The sequence below is a fragment of the Podarcis tiliguerta genome, assembly GCF_965153285.1.
Source record: "Podarcis tiliguerta genome assembly, chromosome: 9".
NCBI lineage: Eukaryota > Metazoa > Chordata > Lepidosauria > Squamata > Lacertidae > Podarcis > Podarcis tiliguerta.
The window spans coordinates 62,791,816-62,812,340 of NC_139542.1; the positions used below are offsets into that span (position 1 = coordinate 62,791,816).

Below are 20,525 nucleotides of genomic sequence, written 5' to 3' on the forward strand. Positions count from 1 at the left end.
CTTGTGAGGCATTCGTCTTGTGGGGCACCACTGTAGTTTAAATTCTGTTGCAGCATTCAAGGAACTTCAGTAATAGTTGCAAGGTAGATATAAGAAATTAGATTTATTAAGAATAAGTTTAATTATGATAAAAGTGTGTATTGGCAATAAGTAATATGAATTTGAAATATGGAATAGACGGGAGGTTGGGTCTTTAGTGTTAAGACCAATAGATGTTTTATTCTCTGCTAAGAAAATTATGTGTCTATGGTTATTCTTGTGTGTAATTTGGTATTTGTGGGTTTTTTTCTTTTTTCTTGTTGTATCAATAAAAAACTTTATATAAAAAAAGGAAGTTAAAGGTGGTAAAGGTAAAGGTACCCCTGCCTGTACGGGCCAGTCTTGACAGACTCTAGGGTTGTGCGCTCATCTCACTCTAGAGGCCGGGAGCCAGCGCTGTCCGGAGACACTTCCGGGTCACGTGGCCAGCGTGACAAGCTGCATCTGGCGAGCCAGCGCAGCACACGGAACGCCGTTTACCTTCCCGCTGGTAAGCGGTCCCTATTTATCTACTTGCACCCGGGGGTGCTTTCGAACTGCTGGGTTGGCAGGCGCTGGGACCGAACGACGGGAGCGCACCCTGCCGCGGGGATTCGAACCGCCGACCTTTCGATCGGCAAGTCCTAGGCACTGAGGCTTTTACCCACAGCGCCACCCGGGTCCACAGCGCCACCCGGGTCCCACAGCGCCACCCAGGTCAAAGGTGGTACAGAAATGTAATTAATACAGTGGACGCTCGGGTTGTGAATGTGATCCATGCGGGATGCACGTTCACAACCCGCAGCATCCGCAACCTGCAGCGGCATGTCTGCTCATGCACGGGTTGCAATTTGGTGCTTCTGCGCATGTGCGAATGCAGAAACCCGGAAGTAACCCGTTCTGGTACTTCTAGGTTTCGGCGGTCCGTAACCCGAAAAAACGCAACCTGAAGCCTCTGTAACCCAAGGTATGACTGTAAATAAATAATAAAATATACAAATAAAATGGCCTTGCTCTGTTTTATGTGAATAGACTTTGTTCTATGCATCAGTATGATGGCTGCTTGCCTTCTCTCAGCAGTGACAAGCTGGAACAAAAGAGACAGAGCGTGGCTTTTTGCTATTGTTTGAACCCAATGGATACAGCCAGACCCGCTTAGGACGTGAAGACAGTGGTACCTCTAGTTACGAACTTAATTCGTTCCCGAAGTCCGTTCTTAACCTGAAACTGTTTTTAACTGGAGGCATGCTTTCGCTAATGGCGCCTCTTGCAGCCGCTGTACCGCCGGCACACAATTTCCATTCTCATCCTGGGGCTAAGCTCTCAACTCGAGGTAACTCTTCCAGGTTAGTGGAGTTTGTAACCTGAAGCGTTTGTAACCTGAGGCATTTGTAACTTTAGGTACCACTGTACTTTGCAATCCCTTCACCTTGGTTCGGGTTGTATATATGTGTAAAGAAACCGTATATGATAAAGATATCATAGTCTCTGCTGTGCATTATTCCCAAAGGCAAGCACAAAACCTGGGACCCCTGAAGTCTGTCACACCAGCCTGTAGCATGTGACAATATGGAGGAGGCAAGTCTGCTTCTTGAATGCAGGACTGTACAGTGGTACCTCGGGTTAAGAACTTAATTTGTTCTGGAAGTCTGTTCTTAACCTGAAACTGTTCTTAACCTGAGGTACCACTGTACAGTCCTGCATTCAAGAAGCAGACTTGCCTCCTCCATATTGTCACATGCTACAGGCCGCACCGCCGGAACACAATTCCTGTTCTCATCCTGAAGCAAAGTTCTTAACCCGAGGTACTATTTCTGGGTTAGCGGAGTCTGTAACCAGTAACCTGAAGCGTCTGTAACCTGAAGGAATGCTGTGATCACCAATAGTCAGCATGGATTTCTGAAAAATAACTCATGTCACACTAACCTGATCTCATTTTTTGACAGAATTACAACCCTGGTAGATGAAGGGAATGCAGTGGATGTAGCCTACCTTGATTTCAGCAAGGCGTTCGACAAGGTGCCCCATGATATTCTTGTAAAGAAGCTGGTAAAATGCGGTCTTGACTATGCTACCACTCAGTGGATTTGTAACTGGCTGACTGACCGAACCCAAATGGTGCTCATCAATGGTTCCTCTTCATCCTGGAGAAGAGTGACTAGTGGGGTGCTACAGGGTTCTGTCTTGGGCCTGGTCTTATTCAACATCTTTATCAACGACTTGGATGATGGACTCAAGAGCATCCTGATCAAATTTGCAGATGACACCAAACTGGGGGGGTGGCTAACACCCCAGAGGACAGGATCACACTTCAAAATGACCTTGACAGATTAGAGAACTGGGTAAAAACAAACAAGATGAACTTTAACAGGGGAAAATGTTAAGTATTGCACTTGGGAAAAAAATAAATGAGAGGCACAAATACAAGATGGGTGACACCTGGCTTGAGAGCAGTACATGTGAAAAGGATCTAGGAGTCTTCGTTGACCACAATCTTGACATGAGCCAATAGTGTGACGCGGCAGCTAAAAAAGCCAATGCAATTCTGGGCTGCATCAATAGGAGTATAGCATCTAGATCAAGGGAAGTAATAGTGCCACTGTATTCTGCTCTGGTCAGACCTCACCTGGAGTACTGTGTCCAGTTCTGGGCACCACAGTTCAAGAAGGACACTGACAAACTGGAACGTGTCCAGAGGAGTGCAACCAAAATGGTCAAAGGCCTGGAAACGATGCCTTATGAGGAACGGCTAAGGGAGCTGGGCATGTTTAGCCTGGAGAAGAGGAGGTTAAGGGGTGATATGATAGTCATGTTCAAATATATAAAAGGATGTCATATAGAGGAGTGAGAAAGGTTGTTTTCTGCTGCTCCAGAGAAGCGGACACGGAGCAATGGATCCAAACTACAAGAAAGAAGATTCCACCTAAACATTAGGAAGAACTTCCTGACAGTAAGAGCTGTTTGACAGTGGAATTTGCTGCCAAGGAGTGTGGTGGAGTCTCCTTCTTTGGAGGTCTTTAAGCAGAGGCTTGACAACCATATGTCAGGAGTGCTCTGATGGTGCTTCCTGCTTGGCAGGGGGTTGGACTCGATGGCCCTTGTGGTCTCTTCCAACTCTATGATTCTATGATAACCTGAGGTACTACTGTAGCCTTTAGGAAGGAGCTTGGATGACTGAATGCTCACTTGTGGGGAGACCCACCTCATAACAACAAATACCTAGCAAAACTATGGTTGTTGACATGGTTGTGACATAATCTGCATACATAACTAAGGCTTTGGTTGGGCATAATGCGTTTTTCTCAAGGGCAGAGGATAGATCTAGTACTTGAAAAGCAATTGGCAAATGGCAGACTGAAGCAAGTCCTGCCCCATTGCTGTACTTTTCAGGATTCCTATTATAGCTGCTTCCTTTTCATCTGCATTTATCCTCCGCCATAACAGGAGCTTGTGAAAGAAAGGGTTATATGAACAAGAGGTATATTGTTCTATTGCCAGCCTGGGTTTATGCTGAGGTTTGCTCTCTGTTTTTGTTTTGTTTTTGCTTTGGCACCACTTCATACTACAAATGAAGTAATCACTGCTAAAGCATGGGGAAGGAAGCCAGCACCTGGAAATAATACAAAAGTATGTGAGCACTGAAAGACAACAAAAATTGAACATCTCTCTCTTACATGTGCCCATTTTCACTCAGATTTGCTTTTGTTTATCCAAGAGAGAAAGAGCTGCTATTTTTGTCCAGAGATAGCACTGTACGCCGTAAACTCATTACACGATGTACAATCTTTTGCCATCAATTCAAGGTGTCATCTTATCAAAACTCAGCTACTTGCCTAGAGATTCCATCATGTTCTTTCGGATGTCCATTACCATTTTTATTTGCCATCATCAGCATCCCCGAGGCAGCCAAATTATAAGGAAGGAAGAAGTTTGTGATTGCGGGACCTCGAGGTCATTAATGCAGCCCAGTATCACAACCTAGCATCAGTTCATTGAACAGAACTGTAGCTAACAAAACATAAATTGGGAGGATTTGTGTAGATGAGGGGCAAATCATGAGAGAAGGCAATCACTGTGCAGAAATCTGAGATTACTTTAAAGCTTTAGCAGGCAAACATGGAACAGAATAAAAGCAACTGGTTTTTTCCGGTTATTTCATGAACTGCTCAGTACCAACTCTGCTTTGCCCTGTAACCCACCATCTTCCCACCAGTACTTCTATCTATTTTTTGAAAACATTTATGTACCATGCTTAAAACAAAAAAATAGCAGGATGGTGCACAACTTGACAACTTAAATTGGTCAACTAAAACATAATTTTCTAAAAATCATCTGCCATATCAAAGATCAATAGAAACTGGTTGGAAGCCCAGCAAGAGGTCCTGAATCTTTTAAAAAAAATAAAATTATATATATAAATTTTTCATTTTCAACAGTAATTGAACATACTTTTACATCTTATTCAAATTTTTGACTTCCATCAATCCTGTCTGAAAATTTTCCAATCTAATCTCTCAGTATGCATTTCTTATCTTACCTATTACATTTCAAATGCATAACCAATATCTCTATCTTTTTCTACTTCGTAACTCTTTGTATATTTCTCCTTACAAAACTTCTTGTAGTGCTACTAGCGTAATTTGTTGATTACAGTTGCTCTTCAAATAATTCATATACTTCTTCCAATCTTCTGTAAATCTCTGGTCCCGCAGGTTTCGAATCCTTCCTGTCATTTTGTCCAATTCTGCATAGTCCATTAATTTCGTCTGCCATTCTTCTTTCATCGTAATTTCTTCTTGTTTCCATTTCTGGGCTAACAATATGCAGTTGTTGCATATAAAAACAATTTAACATCTTGCCTATTAATGTCCTCACCTATAATACCAAGTAAAAATGCTTCTGGTTTTTAAAAAAATGTATATTTCAACATCTTTTTCATCTCATTATATATCATTTCCCAGAAGTTCTTTACTTTTTTACATTCCCACCACATATGATAAAATGTTCCTTCTTTTTCTTTACATTTCCAACATTTATTATTTGTCTTATATGTTTTACCTAATTTCACTGGTGTAATATACCATCTATACATCATTTTCATCATATTCTCTTACAAAGCATTACAGGCTGTAAATTTTATCCTTTCATTCCACAATCTTGGAATCTTGACTAACTGACAAAATATCAGGACTGGCTGTGCCTGCTGGATTTCACAGAGAGAGAGTATTCCTCAAGATGGGTGCCACCACAGAGAAAGCCCATCTCCAAGTGCTCATTAGATGAATATCTGTAGGACGCAGCATAATCAATTCATCCGATGACCACAGAGGGTTGGTATATCTATATGGGGATTCTGTAATGTTTACATTATGGATAAGGAACTTGTGGCCCTCCAAATGTTGTTGACCTACAGCTTCCATCTCCCCTGACTATTAGTCATTCTGACATGGGCTGTTTGGAGTTTGGAGTCCAAAATCTGGAGGGCCATAGGTTCCACATACCAGTCTAAAGCAGCTGCAAAGGTTCCTCCACTGCCAGAGAGAGAGAGAGTGCTGGTCCCAGGGGGTTACCGTGCGGCATGGTCCGAGTCCAGTCCAAGGCCAAGGGTATGGTATGGAGGCTGTCCATCAAAGCTGAAGCAGGGTCCAAGACAAGGAGTCAGGTGTCAGGAACTCTGGCAGAAGAGCAGGACAGGTTGCAGGCAGGAACAGGCTACCAACAATGTTGCTTCCGCAACCTGGGGCTGGGCTGGCTGGCTTTTATCTGCCCCGAGGCATAGGGTGGCGCCAGTCCACAGGTGACTCATCTCTCCTGGCCTGGAGGCGAGCACTCCTCCTGCGGGAACTTAGTTCCCTCCACCTCTCTGCCCTGAACCTCTGCAGCTCAGGAAAGGCTGGAGGGTTACTGGACCCAGAGGCAACCTCACCTTCCCCTGACGGGGCTGAGAGTGGAGCACCTGCAGGCAGTGAGTCCTCCATCACCTCAGGAGCCAGAGCAGACTCAGCTGGTGCCTGCACCTGGGGATCCAGCACAGGTGAGGACCCTTCAGGCTCAAGCCCCAGCCCCAGCTCAGCTGGTCCTGGAGGCAGGGACTCCTATGCAGGCTGGGATTCCTCAGGTTCAGCCTCTGATTCTGATTCCCAGGCCATCACAGAGAGAGAGGGAGAGAGAGGGAGAGAGAGAGAGAGAGAGAGAGAGAGAGAGGGAGGGAGAGAGAGCGAGAGAGAGAGAGAGAGAGAGAGAGAGAGAGAGAAGATCCAAGTAAAGGGCATATGGAGATAAATGAAACTATTTTCAGATAAGGACTGGTCACGGTAGAGGAGAAATTAAGTTTCATGAGCATTTAAAGCTGAATCTATTGTAGTCACGCTTTCTGAAACAATGTGTGACCTTCAGAATTTTCACTTAGGCGAATTTTGCAATGCCATTTCCCAACCAAACAGTGTTTACAAAAATGCACATATTAGGGGGAAGTGTGCATGAAAGTGAAGATTTTTTTTTATGAAAATAGCATCCAAAACTTGATAATATTAGGGGAAATTGCTTGCAAACATGCGTACATTAGTCAAAACCACATATTACATGTATTTATGAGGATAAATTTGCACTAAAATTCTGATATATTTTGGCGATGATTTATTTATTTATTTATTTATTTATTTATTTATTTATTTTAAAACACAAGATAGCAAATTCCTGCAAAATATGAAGAATGAAATTTAAGAATGGAAAAAAGGAGAAACTGAGACAACTGAAATGGACACATCCTTTCACCCCCAAGGACCACGTATTTTGCATCCACTACCTCACATTTTACATCCACACCATCATCAGCCTTCTCATTTTGCAGAATTAAGAGATGTCTAAAAGTTTCAGCGGGACACGGGTGGCGCTGTGGATTAAACCACAGAGCCTAGGACTTGCCGATCAGAAAGTCCGTGGTTTGAATCCCCGCGATGGGGTGAGCTCCCGTTGCTCGGTCCCTGCTCCTGCCAACCTAGCAGTTCAAAAGCATGTCAAAGTGCAAGTAGATAAATAGGTACCGCTCCAGCGGGAAGGTAAACAGCATTTCTGTGCGCTGCTTAGTCATGCTGGCCACATGACCCAGAAGCTGTACGCTGGCTCCCTTGGCCAATAAAGCGAGATGAGCGCCGCAACCCCAGAGTCGGTCACGACTGGACCTAATGCTCAGGGGTCCCTTTACCTTTAAATGTTTCAGCAAGACTCTTTAAAGTGTCAACTTTAGTAGATGAGAGGTGCCATTTGGGTTCTGCTTCTGGCCAGCACCACCAAAGCAGAATACATCCTATGCCTTAGTGTCTGCCACGACGTGTTCTAGCAGTCTTAATATCTGTTCTAACTTAACATCTGACCTTGATATTGCAGTTTATAGTTCTACTTTGTTATTTAAATTTATTTATAGGCCACCTTGTTCACAAAAGGCAGGACAAGGGAGAACATTTCTTTCTTTCCCAGCCAAATGTGAACTCCTACAACATGGCTGTCTGTTCAGATTTGGTAAAGGGATTTGGGACCTTCTGCCCTCCAGATGTTCTAACAACTTGTGGAAAATGTAATTCGGACAGCAATTCCACACATTGAGCATGAACTTCTTCAGCATGGAAGCTTACACATGAAGGTTTTCCATGCAATCTGGAATCCTGACTTTCAAGGAGGGGAAAACAGTATGAGGTGGGCTTGAGGTAGGGCCAGCCCCAAATCCCAATTTGTCGTTACTTGTGTGAAGCCTTCTTCACACAATTAATGCACAAAGAGGGCCATGTCTTCTAGTTTGCTTAGGCCCTGCTCCCCACTGCCTCTTGTGTGGGACCAACTGTTATCAACATTCTGTTTCCTGTCAAACAGGGTGTCTTTATATATATATCAATGTCATTTTTGTTTTGTTCACAAAGTTGTGTTCTTCTGCGTACTAAGGAAATCTTTTGCATATGTGCTAGCCACTCTCTATTTTGGGCTGTGTGTGTCTGTGTGTCCATTTTCATATCCAAGCTTCCCTGAACTAGTTATTAAAGGGACATTTTTCTTCTATGATGTTCTATTCTTTCCCTCACCAGTCCATCTTCATTGGGGTTTACAATCACTTAGGATAGGAGTAGAATCCTGCAGCTGATCATAAAATATTCTTATGTAGAAGCATGTTCCACAGAGTTCAATAGTACTTACTCTCAAGAAAGTACGCATAGCATTACAATCATATGATAATTATCTAAAAGCCTTGAGTCTCTGGCACGGTTTATATTACCAAGCTTAACAAAATCTGATCTAATCTTCCAAGTCATCACAGCAAGCAAACCCTGTGATTGCAAGGCAATACGATGATCCCTCCTGATTGATCAGGCTTTTTGCTTTTGCCTGGTCAAAAGGGCCATACGCAGCACCAGCTACTGATGTCATGGGCCTTTCCACTCTAGATTTGGGTAGCGTGTACATACCTTCCGAATCATGAACTTTGCTGAACTGAAACAGTTTCTCCTATCAGTTTATTTCCGGTGCCTCTCCCCAAGATGTTTATGTGCTTTTAATTTCTCAGACAATCTGTTACTGCTATGGATTCCTCACACGTATGAGGAAAGTTATAATTAAAGCCTAATAGTATCATCTGAGAAAAGTTTTCCCACTAACTTGGTAGCTATCTTCAGCAAAGAAAGGGCAAGTCTGATGGTACCATGACTGAATTTCCATCTGCCACCATTTCTTAAACATTTGGCTCCCTATAGGCTAAATTTGGGAAATAGTAACAAATGCTTTTAATATCCAATTCAGTCTTCTCTTGCCTCTTAAATGGAGCTGTGAGAAATGTCAAGAGGATAAATGTAAGAATTAGCAAACATTTTTACCCTTTTGGAAGCCCTGTGTCTGATCTTGAAAATGCAGGCAAAAAAATAAAAATGCTGCTTTTGTAAGGCAATCAGCTGCTAAAGTGTTCTGACTTACTATTTTTGTAGACTTCTAGCAGATAATGCTGTCAAAAAATAATATATCAAATATTTCTTAAAAGCATACCGTTCCCAAGCAGACTCTGTAGTGATGTTTACAAGCAAACTGACAGACAATTAAATATCATTGTTTGTGGAAATAATTTCACCTGGAGGAAGATTTGTAACAAGTTTTGTTTTGTTTTTTTAAAAAGTGGGTGTCGGAGTGAGAGAGTTTAGTTAAGGAAAATCTATTTGCAATGTACTAAAAAGCAAATACCAATATGAAGATTAGATCCTGTACATATTGCTCCTGTAAGCTCTGAAAATAGGAATCAATATTTCCCCCTTTCCTCTACCTTTTAGATATAGGAAAGCTGCAATATAACCGAAATCATTTTCTGACAAGCAAATCTTTATTGCATTACCCACCCTGGAATATATCTATAGGATTTTTTTTTTCCTGAGCTAGAAACAGTAATAACCCAGAGAAGAACATTTCAACTGCGTTATCCTGTCATCAACATTTCAAGAATCTTTTCTAGAAAATAAAATTATATTATTGTTTTGGCTCTTGCTGTTGTTTTCCCCTCTCTTATTTGGAAGGGTTTTTGTGATTGCTGTGGGCCATATCATTGCAGCCTGATGCGCAGCACTATGCAATGCACATTTTACAAAGAGTACAAGAATCTATGCACTTAAACTTTATTTGATGGGATTAGGCCCTCCATGTCTCATTTTCCCTAAGGCTTATTGGCCAACAAACGATGTGGCTCTGCAGTTCAAGGGAAGTTTGGTGCTTTCATTTGGAGACAAGTATGACATCCAGCTTGCCCCATCTTCCTTCACTTGGGATTGTTCCCAGGACATCTTTGTTTTGGTCCTCCCTTCTGAAGAGAAGGGTTTGGCAGGGCTCTCATAATCCTATGGCCATTGAAAAATCCAGGAAACTCTTAAATTGTGTGGTAGCGCGCAAATTATGTTATAAGAATGGCCTGGTTATTCCACATGCTGACATCCTGATTGGCTAGGAGATGTTGTTCAGGGCGGACGGTGTTCATCTTTCAGATCGTGGCAATGATATATGGCTGGCCGACATCATCAGAAGCTTTAGGGATTGGTTGCAGCTGTGAGGGTATTGGCGGCAAGCCTTTTTGGCTTGGGTGGCGGTTAGGCATTGGAATATGTTGTTGGTGTATGGAAGGGCAGGGTGTGGCCATCGCCTACCCCTTCACTTTATGGGTAGTCCGTTAAAGGAATCCGGCGGTCGTGGATCCTGCCCGATGCCCTGCTGGTGGCTAGGGCCATGGCACGCCCCACAGTGACATCAGGGGAGAGCTTCCAGTTGTATTTGCATCAACAGGCTCCCCCTACTGGTGGTTAACCCCCGTTAGACTCACCCCTCCCTGAGGGGGTGGAGTCAAGCTCTGCTGTTTATCCAATGCCTAAGCCAATACCTCTCACATGCTGTAATCAATAAAGTTGTGGCCTTTTCTAGCCCATTAACCTAATATACTGTGTCCATGTGTCTTTCTTATTCCTAAGCGGGGGGCGGGTCCTTGAATCACAAAGAGGTATGTTTCTAGCATTTGTCTAAAGCTGTACAGTAGGCTCCTTAGCAAGGGAATGCCACAACGTAGGGGCTTCTACAGAGAATACCACTTCCCAAAACTTCTGAGGATGTTGGAACAAAAAAAAAACCAGAACCAGGGGAACTAAAGAGCATATGTAGGGAAGGAGGTGATCCTTCAGATATTTAGGTTTTTAAGCACTAGTGTGAACACCTTTAATTGGGTCTAGAAATGAACTGGCAAGCAATATGCAAGCTGCCACCTCACATCCAGACACAGTTCTTTTAATCTGCAAGTGAGAAGGCAGCCATTGGTTCCTTAATTGTGTATTATCTGCCCCAACTCATGTTCTGTAATAAGGAACCAAAATGCTTGTTTACAAAGCTATTTTACTACCAATCTTACTGTATGCTTGTGAAACATGGACCAATGCCATCTCCAACTCAGTGAATACCAGTGAAGCAGTGAATGCCAGAAGAAGCAACTAATGCAAACTAATGCCAGTGTACAGTGTTGAAGCAATGATTCTTCAACATCAGCTTCGTTGGACTGGTCATGTTGTGCGGATGCCTGATGATCATCTTCCAAAGAAACTACTCTACTCTGAACTTAAAAATGGAAAGCGCAATGCTGGTGGTCAACAAAAGAGGTTTAAAGACTCTCTCAAGGCAAATCTTTAAAAAGTAGTATAAACACCGGCAACTGGGAAACACTGGCCTGTGAGTGCTCCAGTTGGAGAACAGCCTTTACCAAAGGTGTCATGGGCTTTGAAGACGCTCAAATTCAGGACGAAAGGGAGAAATGTGCTAAGAGGAAGGCACACATGGCAATCCCTCACCATGATCAACTCCCACCTGGAAACCTATGTCCCCACTGTGGAAGGACGTGTGGATCCAGAATTGGCCCCCACAGTCACTAACAGCCACACTGTTAAAACTGTGTTTATGGAAGACAATCTTACTTGGCTAGGAGTGATCACAAAAGAAGAAAAAGAAGAATATGCCAGGGGTTTGATTTCAATTTAGGATTTTTTTTGGCGCATTAAATATAACAACAAGCAACTTCAGGAGGGGTAAATCAGAGCAGAGGAACCGTTGGATGGGGAATGTGTCACATGGTTTCCACTAACCTTTTCTTTGTTATAGGGTGATTCCCTGCTCTCACATTTCCAAATACACGTTTGGAACAGGAATAGGAGGAAGTGACTGGATGTTTGAGGCTTTAGACTGGAGTGGTTGCAGGAGGGGAAAGTGTTAAACAAGTTTATGTACCTGTGGCAGCTGCTCAGCTCTTCCTCTCCTTTTTTTCCTCCCTAAGGAAAGCACCTGTCAGGCTTTCAGTATATACACATGCAATGTAGTATATAGTTCCATCTCCAAATTGCAGCATATTTCCTAGTGTGTGTGTGTGTGTGTGTGTGTGTGTGTACACACACACACACACACACACATTCCCCATTCACCATTATCTGCACACACTGTTCGCCTAACATAATTATCCTAAACAGATATTTTTATAATAATTATCTTCTTAGGAATCTTTTTGCTACCATACATCTTATAAAACAATTTTCTAAAATTAAAACAGAAGTGACAGTCTTAATGGTCTAGTTCATAAATTGGTGAACTAAGTGTTTCTATTTAAATAAATTATCTAAGTACATATAATTTTAAATGCAATTATCCTCACAAGTCTGAATTGCTTTGGTTTCACGGTATAGAGAAGTTCATCCTATGACTTCAGTCCCGGTGACTTTTAGGAGGACTGCATAACAGAGGAAGGATTGCTTGGCAAAGTGTAACCTTAGGCTCTGGTCAGGAATTAGTCTCTTTCTTTGGGCTGGGGATGCTCTGGAGGTGTTGTGAGATTTTGAGCAGGAGTGCACGGCAGTCAAACGGCCTTGCTCAAATTCTTCCAAGCAGAATCAAATTTTCATCTTATGGAGGGAGAATTTAAAATTTACAGCATGCTGTGCATCGAAGGAAGCTCAACATCAAAAAAACGAAGATCATGGCCACTGGTCCCATCACCTCCTGGCAAATAGAAGGGGAGGAAATGGAGGCAGTGAGAGATTTTACTTTCTTGGGCTCCATGATCACTGCAGATGGTGACAGCAGCCACGAAATTAAGAGACCCCTGCTTCTTGGGAGGAAAGCAATGACAAACCTAGACAGCATTTTAAAAAGTAGAGACATCACCTTGCCAACAAAGGCCCATATAGCTAAAGCTATGGTTTTCCCAGTAGTGATGTATGGAAGTGAGAGCTGGACCATAAAGAAGGCTGATCGCCGAAGAATTGACGCTTTTGAATTATGGTGCTGGAGGAAACTCTTGAGAGTCCCATGGACTGCAAGAAGATCAAATGCATCCATTCTTAAGGAAATCAGCCCTGAGTGCTCACTGGAAGGACAGATCATGAAGCTGAGGCTCCAATACTTTGGCCACCTCATGAGAAGAGAAGACTCCTTGGGAAAGACCCTGATGTTGGAAAAGATGGAGGGCACAAGGAGAAGGGGACGACAGAGGACGAGATGGTTAGACAGTGTTCTCGAAGCTACAAACATGAATCTGACCAAACTGCGGGTGGCAGTGGAAGACAGGAGTGCCTGGCGTGCTCTGGTCCATGGGGTCACGAAGAGTCGGACACGACTGAATGACTAAACAACAACAACAAGTGCATCGAAGTAGAACTATATGAAAATAATGTATCATTGGTACTTAACATCTACAAAATCAGCAAAGATACACAGAACTGCTTCAAATGTATGTTGGAGGTATAAAGGAAAAGAAGGCACGTTCTACCATGGGGTGGACGTGCAAGATAACAAAAACATTCTGGGAAATGATATACAATGAGTTGAAAAAAATGTTTGAAATAATGTTTGTTAAAAAAAAACAGAAGCTTTTATACTATGAATTTTAGATGCAGAGATACCAAAGGAGCAGAAATGATTATTTAGGTATGCGATGACAGCAGCATGAATACTACTCTCCCAGAGATGGAAAGAAGATAAAGTCCTAACCAGAGATGCATGGCTGATGAAGATGATGGAGCACGTCGAAATGATGAAAATGACCAGGAAAATCAGAAACCAGGAAGATAGAAACTTTAAGAAGGCATAGATTATTTTTTTTTATAATTTACTTAAGAGAACACTGTAAACAACTAAAAACCTTGGCAGGATTTGAGTAACGCTTGAAATGTATTAAAAACTAAGGTAAAAATGGACTATTGAAAGAAAAATAGATAAATTATGTGATGCAGCATGAGAAGTTTGATAATGGAAACTATGGAGGTATGGTGGAAAGTCTAAGGATTCAGGGAATGATTATGGTTAATGTTTGAATTCAAATGTAGAATATAAATAATAATAATACCTTTATTTTCAATGTACAATCTGTACAGTGGTACCTTGGGTTACATATGCTTCAGGTTACATACGCTTCAGGTTACAGACTCCGCTGACCCAGAAATAGTACCTCGGGTTAAGAACTTTGCTTCAGGATGAGAACCAAAATCGTGCTCTGGCGGCGTGGCGGCAGCAGGAGGCCCCATTAGCTAAAGGTTAAGAACAGTTTCAGGTTAGGAACGGACCTCCGGAACAATTTAAGTACTTAACCCGAGGTAACACTGTACAATGAAATTAAAACTGAATAAAAAAGTTGTGTTTTTTTAAAAAGAAAAGAATCAAGGCTGAATCACCTCCTGATGGATTTTTCCTGTCTGTAAGGGAGCCACCTGCAGTCTGATACCCATACCTGGCCCTTAATGTGAGTTCTTTGCTCCCTGGGGGACCCGGTCGCCATTGGCAAATAATGAGTGCAGTAGGAACCTTTGCAGCCTGCTACCCCATCCTGAGCTCAGGGTGACTGTAATTTGTCTCTAAAGTTCAAATTAACTAATGTTACCATGGTATCCCCGTGAAGGCTCTATTCTGTTAACAACAAGAGCATTTAAGGAACGCAATCCAAGGGAAAACCAACTACTTATCTCAAGAGTACATTTTACCCCACATCCCTGGTTTCTTCTTCAGAAAACAATGCCCCAAGAGACTCTTCAGATGATGTGAGTGTGTGCATGTCTGTATAATCTTGTAGTTAAAGCTATAGCTATATTCCGTACGATACCATCTCAAGCACAGTTGTCTGAAGCAGTTAGAAGTCAGACATTGTTAAAAACATCATTCCTTGAAGTAGTTTTCCTCGGTGTTAATACATTTATAACTGCATCATTGTGACTCAGGGTTATATCTAAGGTCCACAGGGCAATATCAAATAATACAGGGAGCTTTTATGTGGGCACTTATCATTGTGTGTAATAAAACAATTTGATCCAAAGTGAGTGTGCCCCAAGCAAACTTTCTCGTGGCACTGACACATGAAATTGTATTTCTTCACATTAGTATTTATGGATATGGAAATATAACTATCCGTGAATGTTTTATTATGCTGTTAAGTTGAATTCTGCACTCATTTGGATGGGGATAAAATACCACAGAGGGCTTGTATACAAAGTTAAGAAGTAAGCTCTTTCATGTAACCTCAACCAGAAGAAAATGAAACAGGAATGATACTCTTTGTCACATCCCAATGGAGATTATGGTATTATTCAGATACTTACGAACGAAGTGATTCAACTTGCATGATAGAGGCACATTTAGATAGCACAGCATGTACCAAAATAATGCTTCAGCCTGTTGTTCCATGAGGCTTCCCTCATGGAACAACAGGCTGAAACATTATTTTGGTACATGCTGTGGCCTCTTTAAGGGGCCATTGAATGTGTGGATCTCCACTGTTGTGTCTGTTTTACTCCCTGTTGGTTGTATGGTAGAGGGGAGGGACTTTGCTTTTCTGTTATATGTAGCAATGGGTGAGGAACACCCCACTCTAGATAAGGTAAAGGACCCCTGGATGGTAAAGTCCAGTCAAAGGCGACTATGGGGTTGTGGTGCTCATCTCGCTTTTAGGCCAAGGGAGCTGGCGTTTGTCCACAGACAGCTTTCTGGGTCATGTGGCCAGCAAGACTAAACCGCTTCTGGCGCAACAGAACACTGTGATGGAAACTAGAGCGCATAGAAATGCCGTTTACCTTCCCACCACAGTGGTACTATTTATCTACTTTTACTGGCATGCTTTTGAAGTGCTAGGTTGGCAGGAGCTGGGACAGAGCAACAGGAATTCACTCCGTTGTGGGGATTCGAACCGGCGACCTTCCGATCAGCAAGTCCAAGAGGATCAGTAGTTTAGACCACAGCACCATTCACCTCCCTCTACACACCACTCTAAAGAAACTCTGAATGCAAAACACAGTTGGGCGATTCCCCACTCATTGAAAGGGGAAAATCCTGGGGGTGTGCAGGGGATTCAGACAAATTCTGGACTTAAGCAGACCACTTTGGTCAGATTTCAGGCTTGTCTGAACTAAAAAAGGGATCTCTCTGGAGAGTCCAAAACAGAAACAGGGCCCCATGAAGTGATTTTGGATTTAGAGTTTGAATTCCCTCTGCCCTCACAGCAGATAGCATATCTGAAAGCAAGCAAAGCAAAGCAAGCAACCAAACCAAACCAAACCAAACCAACCAACCCAACCCAACCCAACCCAACCCAATCAACCCAACCCAACCCACAAAGCCCACCCTACTCCACAAAAACTGAAACATCCCTTGCCAAGTTATAAGGAAAAGAACCAAGGGGGGGGGGCTTTTTTCTTTTTTTTTTTTAGCAACAGCCGTAGCTTCCAATTACTAAAAATTATTTTACCAGGGCTGCACCTATTTTCCTGCAATTTGGCTTTATATACTCTGAAAGGGTTATTATAACTGCAAATCCATCCGATTCTAAGGAAAATACATACATAGCCCCCCCCCCAAGCCTCTTTTCCCTCAAATGAATGGGAGAGATACACAGCTTCATTTTTTCAAGTCAAGGTTTGGACCTGAAACAAATTGGGCATTTCAGAGGAAATTTTGTTCTTTTCTGAAATGCTGCATTAGCGTCCATACTAAATTTTGTGGTCTGTTCACACCCCAAGGAAAAGCATTAGCTTTGCAAAAGGGGATAGTCAGGAGCAATCCCATCTCCCAGGCACGCAAGGTAACTCTCAGAATTGAAGTGGTACTTCTGAGCATTCTTAGAAATATTATTTGGGATGTATAGTTTCATGAACTAGGGGCAATTCTGCTGTCTGCAGAGGTCTGCATTAATAGAGGTGGGTTAACTGAAGTGCTGGTGCCAGAGAAAGAGACCCCAGCAGGACTGAAAAGGGAATGGCCAAGACCACAGATATCCCAAGGTGGGAAGAAGATACCTAAACCTGGGATCCCAGAGCAGAGGGGGAGAGAAGAACTGCCCTCATGTTTGGCCAGTGATAAGGGTTAGTCTCTCACTCTTCAGAATTAAATCCTACTGAATTTGATGAGGCTTATTCTCAGGTAAGCAAATAGGATTGCAGCCTTAAGCTGCTATGGAGTTACCTACTGATTGTGTTTGGAGAGTGTTTTCTGATGTTTTGTGCAGTTTTATTGCCATTGTTTTAGATTCTAGTTGAGTTGTCTCCACTCCCATCGTTCTACCTGGACACTGAGGTCCAGCACCAACGGCCTTCTGGCGGTTCCCTCGCTGCGAGAAGTGAGGTTACAGGGAACCAGGCAGAGGGCCTTCTCGGTAGTGGCACCCACCCTGTGGAATGCCCTCCCACCAGATGTCAAAGAGAAAAAAGCAACTACCAGACTTTTAGAAGATATCTGAAGGCAGGCCTTTTTCGGGAAGCTTTTAATGTCTAACAGACAGTTGTATTTTAATATTTTGTTGGAAGCTGGCCAGAGTGGCTGGGGAAACCCAGCCAGATAGGTGGGGTATAAATTTATATAGATGATAGATAGATAGATGTCATGAAATTTTACTCAATATTGCAGAATTCTCAATATTGTAGAATTTTACTCAACACTGCAGAATTTCCAAAAGATAGACAAGAGGCAATTTCTATTTCATCCAGCAGAGCTTGACTGCTACTGAACGCAAATGAGCATAACGGTCACAAATCCAGAACATTCAGGACTGGCACTGTCCATAAAAAATCCAGTTGCAGCAGACTTAACTTAGACTTACAATAACTTATAATAATTCTAAACTGTAACACTAAGCATGCTATATACAGAACAGCGCACCAGAAGGAAGAGAGATAGAAAGAGAAAGTGTAACCCAGGCTCCTTCTGTCCTCTTATTATAGTAAGCATGACCTTGACAGAAGAGATAACAGAACTAGTTTAAGCCAGCTGTATTCAGTTTCTCTGAAGGAATAACCCAAACATCAGGAATCTTCTGCTTGTTCCTTTCACACAGAGAAGCTTCCAGAACTCTCTTGAATTAATTAGGATAGGAAAGAACTCTAAACATCAGATCAATACTTTCTGTACTAAGAAATGCAAACTGACATACATATATATATAGAGAGAGAGAGAATGAGACAGAGAGAAAGAGAGAAAGGGACTATAAGCCATCAAAGGAACAACAATTGCCATTGAAGTTTGTGTGAGAGAGATTCGTAATAAGCAAACAAATCATCCACAAATGATTTTCCTAATGTGATTCAGCAAGGCCATAACAGAGTCAAGTTCTGAACTAGGATGTTCAAGTCCACAACTCAGTCTCTTAGCCTCAATACTACAATGCTAAAAAGCCCCAAGAGTGCATTAACTAGTGAAATCAAGAGTTAGAGCACCGAGGTTTCTAAGGCTTCAATATTCAGGGCAATTCAGTGACTATTCACATCGCTTTGGCGGCCTCATTGTATGCAGTCGCTGTATCATCCTATTAGATTTTCCATAACAAAAGGCATGTCTAAATGAGGAGCAGCCACTGTATGACCATTATGCCACTTACATTTTTTTTCATGGTCAGGAGGCACAATGAAGAAAGGGAACCTGGCAGCACACACATTTCAACATGTGAATCAACGAAACCAGCCGGCTGTGCTGCTCAGGGGCTCAGTGATAGGAGGGACGCTAACATTCTCTAACATGAAAATGCTACTCAAATGTAATGCAAATGACATTTGCTCTTTTATAAAGCAATCTTGGGATGTAAGAGAAAATTGCCGGTCTGAGTTACCTACGAACCATCAAAAGCGTATTTCCTCTTCACTTAATATCAAAGGGGGAAACTTAACAGCGCAGCGGCATTTCATTGGGAGCTTTTCAAACCAGTCGGCACTGCCCTGAGCTCTTGAGGAAAATATGTTTGGATGAATAATTCCCATTCGAGGAATTCTTAATGCTCTTCAAATGGTTTGCTCTCCGCAGACAATGTAAATAGCGAATAATCCCCCTCCTACTCTGCTTAAGGAAATAATAGCACCGCCAGCAAGAGGCACATTCTGGAACTAAGTAGTATGCCCAGGAAAGACCCAAGGATGTTAAATCTAAATAATATCAAGGTCCCAGATTTGGCAGGCTCAGAAGGCCACAATACTCCAGCCATATCCCTCTAATTCCCTACCCCTGCTTGAATTCTTAGCTCTTTTGATACACCAACAGGGGTTGTATGACTATATGAGAAGATAAAGGTAAAAGGCAAAGGGCCCTTGGGCAGTTAAATCCAGTCAAAGGTGACTATGGGGTTGCGGCACTCATCTTGCTTTCAGGCCGAGGGAGCCTGTGGGCATTTGTCCACAGACAGCTTTCCAGATCATGTGGCCAGCATGACTAAACTGCTTCTGGCACAATGGGACACTGTGATGAGTGCCAGAGTGCACGGAAATGCCATTTACCTTCCTGCCATAGCAGTACCTTTTGATCTACTTGTGCTGGTAGGCTGGGACAGAGCAGTGGGAGCTCATGCTGTCACGCAGATTCGAAACGCCAACCCAAGAGGCTCAGTGATTTAGACCACTGGTGTCCCCCGTGTCCTTTACTATATGAGAAACTGTAAGTGACTTACATGGGACGCGGGTGTTGCTGTGGGTTAAACCACAGAGCCTAGGACTTGCCGATCGGAAGGTTGGCGGTTCAAATCCCCACAACGGGGTGAGCTCCCATTGCTCGGTCCCTGCTCCTGCCAATCTAGCAGTTCGAAAGCACATCAAAAGTGCAAGTAGATAAATAGGTACCGCTCCTGCAGGAAGGTAAACGGCATTTTGTGCACTGCTCTGGTTTGCCAGAAGCGGCTTAGTCATGCTGGCCACATGACCTGGAAGTTGTACGCCGGCTCCCTCAGCCGATAAAGCGAGATGAGCGCTGCAACCCCAGAGTCGGCCACGACTGGACCTAATGGTCAGGGGTCCCTTTACCTTTACCTTTAAGTGACTTACATATATGATTGCTTAAGAAGGGAAGACTTAATCTTCACCATGGGCAATTATTCCAACTGGAGAAGTATCCAGGTTCCAAGTTATTCAGGGCTTTCTACAGTAACACCCTGAATTTTGCCTGGTAACATATAGGCAGTCAGCACAGATCCCTCAAAATATGTGTAGTACAGTTCTAAATGAAAGCATCCACCAGATCTCTTGTGGCATCATTCCACTGTTAGCTGCAGTTTCTGGACTGTCTTCAAGTGTAGCCCTTTGTACAACACATATATAGATAGTAGCTGTGGCAGGGACTAAAATCTATTTGTGGATGTTTACATTGTGAAATCTGCTGTAGCACTACATCCTGCAACTTCTCCACCATACCTACCCACTGGAAATTTTGCAGAAATAATTCCCTTTAATCATTGCACCAGCATGGCACCACAGCATTTTTCTATTACTTTACTAGCCCCCTTCAGTTTGGATAAACTCTCCCAATTTACAAGAAACATCTATAACTAATTTTACTATGAATACCTGTGGCGAGCACTAGTAAACGTATGAAAAACAATCACATGGAGACAATAGGCAATAAATAGTAATAATGGATAAATGGGCATGGATGGCATGATCCTAACTGCACAATGAGTGCTTGTGGCAAACACGTGTGTATGTGAAAAACAGGCAGATGAAGACAATAAGTTAACA

General features: G+C 42.7%; 1 long non-coding RNA gene across 1 annotated transcript; it reads left to right on the top strand.

Annotated features, from left to right (window-relative positions):
- Positions 1-5,236: 5,236 nt before the first annotated feature.
- LOC310685723 lies at positions 5,237-9,526 on the top strand. Its single transcript, XR_014515432.1, has 3 exons — positions 5,237-5,348; positions 6,704-6,805; positions 9,321-9,526. It is a non-coding gene; the product is annotated as an uncharacterized lncRNA (long non-coding RNA).
- The last annotated feature ends 10,999 nt before the right edge of the window (positions 9,527-20,525 follow it).